The following is an 11,033-nucleotide window of genomic DNA, read 5'->3' as shown; positions in this document are numbered from 1 at the left end:
TCCGTATTCTCTCTATTACATTTATTAGTATTTTGTTATCTGGAGCATATGAAGAAATTCGGAAAGATGATGATAATTCCTAATAAGAAAATTCTTAGATCCTTGGGATTCCCTAGAGTGAAATTATGGTTTTACAACCCCAGCGCATCCAGCTCATCTTTAGCTGACTATGTTGACACAGGTACTGGTTACTTCCTTAATGTGAATGGTGTCAATTAATAAAAGATTATTATGCAGGTTGTTCCAAAGTTATTTCTCTTATTTATTTCCATCCAAACTGCAGCAGATACAAAGAGCAACAAATAACACTGTTTCATATAAGCATTTTCTTCCACAGAGTGTTCTTGCTTCCTTGGTTTCTTGATATTTTCTAAAAAAACCTATAATGCCATATGTGTACCCACCATCACCAAGAGGAAAATCAGAAGAAATCTGGCCAACTGGGGACACACTTGTGTACATGCAACCTTTTCTCACAGTGCAGTCGCTCCATTTTCACTACGTCATTCAGGGAGATTCTCAGTTCCACCTTGCTAGAGGAGAGAGCTCAGTAAAAAGAAAAGTAACTTGAAGGCAAGATATCAGTAACAGTAAGAAAGGCTCAGTTCCTATACAGTTTCCTATTTCTAGATCAAAGCCTTGGAAAGAAAAGTCGGACATGCAGCTGAGGTGAAAGAAATCAGAAAGAATCATTGGGAAATGACCCTGATGTTATTTCTATCAGTCTTTGGACTGCACAGGAGATGACAGCAGCTTCTGACAGAGCACGGTAAATCAGAATTGTGGCTCTGAAATCTTTCTGATTAATGGTAGGGCTCTTCTGATTACCTGATGAAGATAAGCATGCAGATTCCAATTTAAGACAATACTTGAGTTGACTCAACAAACTATTATTATGGAGAGTAGAATAAATAAAACATACAGATACATACTTAATCTGTTTACAAATTGTAGACATTTAGTTGACTATCTAAATTATTTAAATGCTGTTGAAGCAGTAAAGATGATCAATATGAATTTTAAGCAAACTTCCAAATTGCAAAAGGCAAGAACTTGCTTATGAATGCAGAATGCATTCTAAATCAAGAAGGAGCCATGATGCATGTGGCTTCAGACTGACTTCACTAATAGGGTATCTTTCAGAACTGTGGATTTTTCTGTTGCTCATGAACGGTCTCAAAGTTGAAGTGGCCGAGGATGCAGCTGGCAGTGAATTCACATGAATGCTTTTCTGTGCCTTTCTATATGAGGGAGATGCAATCTAAAAGGAAAAGAGGTAGAAAATAAGTGTGTACTATACAGACAGCAAAGCAAAATCTCCTTGGATTACTTTCAATTATCAACCTATGTATAAAGCCATTTTGCTTTCTGGCAATGCTGTAGGTCAGGGAGGAAGTCTGTTGCCGCCCTTAGGTGAATTCCTCAGGTGGCAGTGTCATTGTGCTGGCTAACACTGTAGTACACTGTAATTGTACTATATGCTAGGCAGGGGGGTTGGAACTACATGATCCTTGAGGTCTCTTTCAATCCGGGTCATTCTGTGATTCTGTAATGTATAAAATATGAATATAGAAGTAGATTTTAGCTGGGGAGTCTACACTGTGTTCGCTGAAAGCACGCTTTCCTCAGTAGTTAAGCAAAGCTTTCAGCGGATCACATGAACAAAACCCCAAACATTTAATGCAGACATTTAAAAAACACATACTTTGTTTTTAAATTTGATTTGAGCCAACAGTATGTTTACAGCTTCTCTCTGCTGCTCTGTAGGATAAACTGAGATGTTTCCTGCCAGCAAAAATGAATAGTCCACAGACAGCAAAATTAGAGTACATTTTGATGCAGTCAGCCTAGACTGTGGATGGGAAACAGATGCAGCAAGAGTAAAATGACTGAATAGTGATATTTAACGTGTCCTGAGTAGCAAACATGCTTATAAATCTGTGCTAGTGAGAGATTTCCTCACCTTAAAAAAAGGCATTGTGGAATAAAGATTGAAACCATAGGCAGAATTAAGCAAATGGTAGGAAGCTTAGTTCACAAAAGCTAATAACAATGAGGAGGTAAGTGAAAAACTATTAGGACTGTAAAAATAATGAGATAGAGACAGCATGTGTTCAGAAGGCTGGTGTTAATGGGATGACCTGTAGCTAGAATGGTTTTAGTAGCACTGTGGTCAGCTGTGCAAATATGGCCTTCTAGCAGCTGGGGTAGCCCTGAAGCTGCCTCTTGGCAGCTGTGAGGAAAGGGACAGAGCTGGGGCTGCTGATGGCCAGACAGTTTGTTTGTAAGTGATTCCAGCAAATATGGTCTGGATTAGGTCATTTTTGAAGGAGTGGTGTGCTACAGTAAATCATGTTATTTATGAGAATGGGTCCTTGTGCTCTTGGCTCCTGACTGCAGATGTGTCTCCACAACAAATACTGAGGAGGAAAAATGTACCTGACCTCCTAAGAACTGCCAGTTACAGATGATGACTTTGAGTATTACAGACCAATATTTTCTCATTTAGGTGCTTACATGAAGCATCTGCAGTCTGATAATTAGTCAAATTTAGTTTTACTTTCTTGGCATTGACTACCACTTCTACTTCATTGATTCATTGATTTGAATCTGAGCTTAAGTACACGGGCTGTTTGAATCATAAGCTACTTAAATGAGGCTCATCAGTGCAAAAGCTTTATAAACATTCCTGCTAATGCCTTCAGTTTACTCATCCTTTAACATACTGTTTTCAGCTTGTAAAGTTATGCACGTGTATTGAAATGAAAGTGTATGGAGACAGCTCTTTTCTGTGCACTACCCAATGTGGACAAAGTACAACCATGATTCTGTTTATATATTACCACATGCCTTCCTTTCTTTAAAACAAAACAAAACAAGATAAACACCTTACCTTTTAGGCTTAAGCAACAGATAGGACTAATACTAATGAGTGAGTTCTGTAGCAGACAACCCTGTGTCACTGCTGATTGCCACCAGATTTTCAGCTTGCCTTAAAAATCATTCTTCAGCAAGCCAGGATTTAGAGATAGCTGGAAAGTAGGTGGTTTTTGGATGCTACGTGCACTTCATAGAGAATGAGGAAAGGATTATTTTTGTTGCTTTTTGTTGTTGTTATTGTAGTTCCTACTGCTATGAAAGCCCAGCAGGATGTAAAAGTAATCAAGAGCAGATATAACATTTTCTATGTACGGTTATGTAGGGAAAGTATCAGGAGCTAAAGGTGAAAAACAGTATCTGAAAAGAATTGGTGGCTAGAACAGACAAATTCAAGGAGGAAAGAAGTGATAACATTTTGGCTGGAAGTGTTCTGACATACACTGAAGACATATATTTTCTATACCAGGAATTTGAGTTCATCTTTTCCAGGACTCTGGACAAAGGTATAATCAAAAGAGAAACTTAAGGAATTTAAGTGCTGTTGTCTTTGTCAAGTTCTAGCAAAAGATGTAGGTAAGAATGCGATAGCATATCTCTTTATTGTGTCCCTTTCTGGAATATGAAGAGCTATTGATTTCATTATAGAAATAATTCTGAAAACTCCAGTAACCAAAAGCCCCTCTAGTGTTGTATACCCTGTGAAACAGTCCACTGCTTATAGAAAAAAAAAAAAAATGTTTCTTACATGGACTTGAGGCACAGGAGATGAAGCTGAAGCAGTTTGACGTTACTGTAGCACTGCAAGAATCTTTGAGGCAGAAAGGAGATAAATGATTTTTTCTTGAGGGTGGGTCAGATGCCAATAGCAGTGGCATATAAATATATGCCACTATAAATGTGGGTGAAAATACATCTTCCTTCTCTAGAAAATTTTGTAAATGATCCTAAAGGCCTTTAAATACTGAATCTGATAGGTTCGGTGAAAATCTTTTGCTGCATGGCTTTCACTGCAAACATTTTAAAACAAAACAAAACAAAAACCTGATTCGGTAGCCTGGGAACTTGAAGGTAACCTAAAAGGGAAGGAGCAGTTCCAAGTAATAGTCATTAAAATATAATTCAGTCCACATTAACTTCGTTTAGCAGATGGTGTCAGCATGTTTAATCTCACATTTATTAGCCAGGCAACTTGCCAACTCTTTACAAAAAAACACTGAAATATGTTGTGATTGCTGCTTGATCAGCTCTCCATTCTGCTTGTCTGCCTTACCCCTACAAAAACTGGCCTACTTCATTGGTCGAAGTAATCAGCTCATGTGTGTAAAGAGAAAGTAAACCACTGTTAGTGATTATAATTAGGAGGTGTAACAGTAATAATAATTTTGGCTTCCCATCTCTAAGAAGATCCTTTTCAGCATTAGCTGATGTTTCTTGATAGTCAGAACAAGAAAAAAATAATAACAGGATGTATGGAAATGAGTAATTTTATATTTAAAATAAAGTCTTAACCATAGTTAAATCTTCTTTTGAGATACTTTTTTCCTTGGTTCTTCAGTGTCTAGACTCCTGGGAACACTTCTACTGCTGTCTGAATTGTCTGGTTGCCTGATCCAGCTGAGAATTGTGATGGTACAAATGTCAGTTCAGTACATACTTCACTTTCAAAGTTTTATTTATGGACCAAGAGGAAGTACACTTTACATATCACTCCAAGAGTTCATTGTTAGCACCACTGAAATCCAAGCAGTCTGATTCAAGAAAGATTAGTAAATCTTATCTCATTATAACAGGAAAAAGAGTAATTATATTGTTAGTCCTGAAGACTTGTTGTGAAGCTTATGGTATGTGGCTAACAATGGCAATAATGTTTTGCTAAACTGTGCATTTATACACAGGACTGGTAGCAAGTGTGGATATGAGTTTAATGATAACCTAAAGAATTCCATCATCCAATTACAACTGACCAAACATTTGCGGTGTAATTTGTCTTCCTCTTTTTTTTCTCCTTTCCCCCTCCTCCCACTCCCTCCCCGCCCCCCCTCCCCCCCATTAGACCCCTATCTTAGAATAGAAAAACAAAGCCTCACTTTTTTTTGCTGTTTTTGCTTAAATCAGTCTGAGGTGGGGAAGGGAAGGAAGTATGACATTTTAATTTAGTGGCTGATTTCCAATAAGTCTTCCTTTGGAAAAAATTCCAGACCAAAGATATTACAGAATTAATAATTATTTTTTGTACACATAATACATTTTTACGGTTGTATTTATCTCTGGTTAGACTTTGTATGATATTTGTATAAAACAGCAGTTTTTGGTTGAATAACCACTTTAAAGTGACTACTGAAATTAAATGCAGGCTGAAGATTAAGAAGAGAAAATACATTCACACTTAACTGTGGAAACTGCAACTTTGACACGCTCACACTAGTTCTAAAACTGTTCTCACTCAAAAAAAGTCTTGGGCATCATTTGAGCATCAAGGAGGTGCACTTATTCACTTCCTTCTGAATTAATATATGTATATATGAGAGTACATCATGGTTGTTTGGCTTTTTTTTTTTTAATTATTATTATGGTGGGTTTTTTTTTGTTTTTTTTTTTTTTTTGTTGTTGTTGTTGTTGTTGTTTTTTCTCTTCTAATATCAATCAGTTTTGATATGTATAAAAAAATGTTGATTTTTCTGTGGCCAGAGCCTTTCCTTTTCTTTTAAACCAAGTGCCTAACTTCTTCTAAATTCTTCCTTGTGAACATATACATTGGTATAAGCTAGATATACTAGACAGCACCGGTTATTATTTAATTACTATTGTATAGAGGTTACTAGAAACTAGGGAATAATATTTCAAAGTGCCTGTCTACTCCTCTAGAGCTTTGAAATAACTCACGTTGCATAACATGACATTGCTTGAATGGCTCTCTGGTCTGATCAACAATGCAATTCCAGGTGTTTATATACAATAATGGTTGATCCAGAGAGGTAAATCAGAGGTTTAGATGTCAGTCATCCTTTAAAGATGAGCTCTGACAAATCTGGAACAACAGAAGCTCTTCAAGATGTCTCTCCTAATAGCTACATTTTTACAAAGTATCACTATGAAGATTACTAGATTGCTTGAAAAATGGCAGAACATTTCTTGAAAGGTAATATTTGATGCCGATGATTTTCAATTTTCCAACTTCCTTAATGGCAATATAATGTAAGGCTACCTAAAAGATTTGCTTGGTGAATGGGTAATATATGGAGCTGTTTGAGAAAAAAAAGACATTAGTGTAGCCTTTCTAGCTCGCTCCAGATATATGTTTCAGCCCAGGTTTTTGGGGGTACCTCTTGCTTATAAAACAAATTCTCTCTTGAAAGTGGCCAGATGGCAAAAGAATAAAAACAAAGTTTTACTATCTCTTGCTGAGAATGAATGTCTGTATTGTAAGGCCTATTTCTTTATTCAAGTGTCAATCTGCAGTCACTACAATGCCTAAGGTTCAAGATTTTTCTTTTCTTTCTTCATTTCCCTCAGGTGATATTGCTTCATATGTATAGTTGCTTAGAACAGTAAATAGCCATTCTCAGATCTCCAGAAAAATATGCCAATCATAAAAAGACTTCCATGAGGCCCTTAACAAAAACTATTTTATTTCATTAATATAGAATGAAGTGAATGTTTTTGCTAAATTAATATTAAGAATCAATATTAAGAAACTTTTAAAACATTGGAGGAAGTGGTATACTCCAGATATTCAGAATAAAATATTCTCAAGCTGACCAACCACACAAGTATAATATTTAAGATAAGAGTTTCAAAAGCTGTGTTTTTCAGCATTTCATAGGTAACACATTTTGAATTAAAAACATGTGATATGCTGAATTTTGGTGTCTTACAAGATCTTCCATAAGAGGTAAAATCTTTCATCAGTAAACTCAGTTGAGCTGCAAAATGATAAAGCTTCACAGAGACTGAGCTGCAATAATACACGGGCAGCAAGTATGAGGCAGACAAGAAATGCCTAAGCTGAAGACACTAGGCCACTTTCTGAGTGTGCTGAATATGACAGCTTTGATACTGAACTTGGTTTATTGCATTACCTTGAATACATGGCTACATCTTTTGCCTCTCAGCACAATCTATTAACTTAGTTTCAAGGTTTTCTAAAAGAAATACACAGCTTTGGATTTTTCTGAGTGGTCCTTTTGTTTAATGCAAAATATGGCCAAAACTGTGTTCTGTAGAATTATATCCCCAGATGATGTTTCACAGAAGAAAGCTAACAAAAGCTTTGGTTCAAAGGGACTGATGGCTGAAAGGAACTCAGAAGAGTCTGCATATTCATTTTTCTTTCCCTATATTATGAAATTATTATCTGCTGAGTAGGATTCTGTTGCTGAGAGCCCTACTTTACAGGTGGAAATGCAGAAATATATGTAGAGACACATATTCTGTAATGCGTCTGTGCAAAAAATAAACAAATATAGTTGTAAAGGTAATTGGTAGTTGGAAGCCATGCGTACTGAAGGGATGGTGGTAATAGTCTTAAAAATGACAGGAAAGAGGAAGGAAAGAAATATTTTTCCTTAACTGATGTAATCAGTGCTATGATACCTTATCTTCACTTTAGTCATCTGATGTAAGACTTTGAATTATCTTTACATAGCTTTCGAGGCTTAAAACCCCGTTTGGATCATCGCTCTTATTTTTATCTTCTGTAATATTTCTATCCATGTAGTAAAGTACAATCTCAGATGCCAATGACAGCAGCAGTAAACAAACAAAAAAACCCCACAGACTTTGCATAGAGAATTTTGTTATCATCTGGACTATCACTGTGCTTAATAATTTACCATTTTAATTTAGGATAATATTATTGAAAATATTTGGATATCTCAACAAGGGGCAAGTATGTGTGACACATTTCATATGTATGTTTTCATATTTAATAATATGCCTTTAACTGCCTGCAGCCCCTAACCCCATCACAAATGTTCAGCCTGTTTAAGGACTACTGAGATATAGAGTCAATACTCACCCTGAGTGGAGAAGTTTAAGGTAAGAATATTGACAGAACTAAGACAGAACATACAATGGCCTAAACAAGCCAATAGAGCGCAAAATTTGGTGTTGGTGGAAAAGGAAAGACAGAGATCTGACCAGTGTTTAATAGAGGGAGCTGGAGAATTTTCACAGATCCTGTGGTTTTTTGTAAGTTGTCTAAAGGAAGAAAGAATCTGTTCTACTTACGCTTATCACAGATGACTTAATATCAGATTTCCTGTAACTGCCTCTCCTTGCAGAAGGAAATAAACTGAGCCCAAAAACACTGAATTTTACAGCACTGATGAGTACATTAAAGACAACCAGAAAGCAACCACTACTCAGCATCAACCAACACATTCATAAGCCATTAACACTGTCTCATCTGAAACCAGGTCACAATTGGAGACAAACTGTAGCTTCTTGATCTGCAAGCACTAAAGACATCTGTAATTTTTAAAGACTGCTGAAGCAAAGAAGCTGAAAAGCAGTTGTAAAAGAGCAAAGACAGAAATTGGAGGATATGTCAAAACAGTTGGAACAATGTTGGGGGGAATAAAAAAAGAAGAGGGATAAAGTAAGAAATTAGTAAATGAAAGCGGTTTTGAGAGATATGTGTGAGACAAAAAACAGCATGAAAAAAATACAAGATAAAGCAAAAGTTAGCACAGAAAGAGAGTGAAAGAAAAATGCAATTATTTTCACCATTCTAGGTTAGAGAAATGGGATGGTACCTTGCTCTAAAATTGAAAAGTAAATAGTTCTTTTTATATTATAATTAATTTGAAATAGATCAAATTAAAGAAATCAAATGATTTGATTCATCAATCAAATGATACACAGTTTAAAGGATAGTTGTCATTTAATTTTAAGCATAATTATTCAAGTTCATGGCTCTTTTATCATGATTTTATCATTATATTATTACATGAAAGAGAAAATTAAGATTATAAAATGCAAAACAGTTTCTCTTTCTGAGAGAGAGGAGTGCAGAAAATCATAGAATGGTTTGGGTTGGAAGGGACATTTAAGATCATCTTTTCCAACCCCCTGCTACAGGCAAGGACACCTCTCTCTATACTAGGTTTGCTCAAAGCCTGGCATTTAATGCTTCCAGGGAGGAGCATTCACAGCCTCTGAGCAACGTGCTCCTGTGTCTTAATTCACAGTAAAGAATTTCTTCTTAATACCCAGTTTAAATCTACCATCTCCCAGCTTAAAACCATTTCTCCCTGTCCCTACATACCTGTAAAAAAAGTTTCTCCCCAGCTTTCCTGTAGGCTCCCTTCAGGTACTGGAAGGTTGCTGTAAGATCTTCCGAGAGCCTTCTCTTTTCTAGGCTGAAAGACCCCAGGTGTCTCTTCCTGTCCTTGTAGGGGAGGTGCTCCAGCCTTCTGATCATCACTGTGGCTCTCCTCTGGACCTGCTCCAACAACTCTGTGTCCTTCTGGTGTTGTGGGCTTCAGAACTGGACACAGCATTCCAGATGGGGAATGTACTGAGGGTAGAGTAAAGGGGTGGAATCACCTCCCTCAATCTGCTGGTCACACCTCTCTTGATGCAGCCCAGGATACATCTGGCCTTCTGGGCTACAAGAACACATTGCTGGCTCATGTAGCCATGAGTAGATCTTGTCATGTCTCATGGACTTGTGCACCTTCAGATTCTTCAGATGGTCTCAAACTTTCTCTTTACTTACACCATGCAGACCAAGTTTATCCAATTCCTTACCACTGTTTTCTGCAAATTTGGCAGTGTAGCTAGAGCCCTTGCCAGAGAAGGCTGAGCAAAAGAAGTCATTGAGCACATCAGCTTCCTCCATATCCCTTGTGACCAGGTCTCTAGTTTCCTCACAGAGAGAGCCCACATCCTCCCTGACCTCCTTTTTATCACTGATATAACTGTAGAATTTGTTCTTGTTCCCCTTTATGTGCCTTGCCAGATTTAATTCTGCCTGGGTTTTGTTTTTCCTAACTTGACCCCTGGCTGCCTGGACAGTTTCCTTGTAGTCCTCCCAGGTAACCTGTTCCCACTTCTACTCCATGTAGACTTTCTTTTTGAGCTTAAGTCCAGCTCCTTGCTGATCCATGGAGGCCTCCTGGTATTCTTGCCCACCTTCTTTTTTCTCAGGAAGCACAGTTTCTGGGCTTGGAGGAGACAGCCCTTGAATACTGAAAAGGCCTCTTGGGCATCTCTTCCTTCCAGGGCATTCTTCTTTGTCACCCTCACAAGCAGTTCCCTGGAGAGTTCAAAGTCTGCTCTCCTGAAGTCCATAGTAGCCTGTTGCACACCCTCTTTGGCACCGTAAGGATTCTGAACTCCCCAGTTTTGTGGTCACTAAAACCAAGGCTGCCCTTGAGTTCCACGTTACTCACCAGCCTCTCCCCGTTTGTTAGGACAAGGTCCAGAATAGCTCCTTTTCTTATGGGTTCCTGTACTACTTGGAAGAGGAAGTTATTAGCACATTACATAAACACCTTTGCTTTCTGGTGCACCTCTGTGTTGTCCTTCCAACAGATACTGGGGTAGTCTCCCACAAGGACTGTGTTTTGTGAATGTGTAGCTGCTTCTCTTATTCTACAGAGGGCTTCATTCACTTGGTCTTCTTGATTAGGTGGCCTGTAGCAGACCTCCACTATGATGCCTCATTCCCCTGCCTTTCCTTTAACCCTTATCCATAAGATCTTTGCCAACTCCTCATCTATCCCCAGGTGGATCTCCAGGTGGTAGAGGGCAATATCCCCTCCCCTACTAGGCTGCCTGTCTTTCCTAAAGAGTTTACACACATCTATTCCTACATCCCAGTCATGAGAGTCCTCCTACCACATTCAGTGTGACTCTTGGCAGGTACATGCCTGCAACTCCTACTGCTTGATCCTCATGATCCATGAACTGGTGTACAGGCTCTTGAGTAAAATCCCTCTACTGTACTACGCAACCTTCTCTGAAAGTTTGCTGCATATATACAAAAATTCCCATGTTGAACCATGATTTTTTGGAGATGTTTTTCTCTTTTCCCCTCAGTTTTTTTTCATCTACAGGCTACAAATCTGCGTCTTTGTTTTTTTAAAAAAAGCATTCAAAGGCTGTAAGTGCAAATATTACTGATGTAATTAGTTTCAACGATACAG

At 37.9% G+C, this 11,033-nt stretch overlaps 1 long non-coding RNA gene across 1 annotated transcript; it reads right to left on the bottom strand.

The window, feature by feature from the left end:
* Positions 1–10,783, bottom strand: LOC107306369 (uncharacterized). Its single transcript, XR_001552098.2, has 2 exons — positions 9,149–10,783; positions 1–1,261 (listed from the first exon to the last, which is right to left on the bottom strand). It is a non-coding gene; the product is annotated as an uncharacterized LOC107306369 (long non-coding RNA).
* Positions 10,784–11,033: the final 250 nt, after the last annotated feature.

This window comes from Coturnix japonica, chromosome Z (assembly GCF_054131305.1).
Source record: "Coturnix japonica strain WE chromosome Z, WE-NBRP24, whole genome shotgun sequence".
NCBI lineage: Eukaryota > Metazoa > Chordata > Aves > Galliformes > Phasianidae > Coturnix > Coturnix japonica.
Note: the sequence above shows the minus strand (reverse complement) of the source record. Positions and strands in the feature narration are given on the sequence as shown.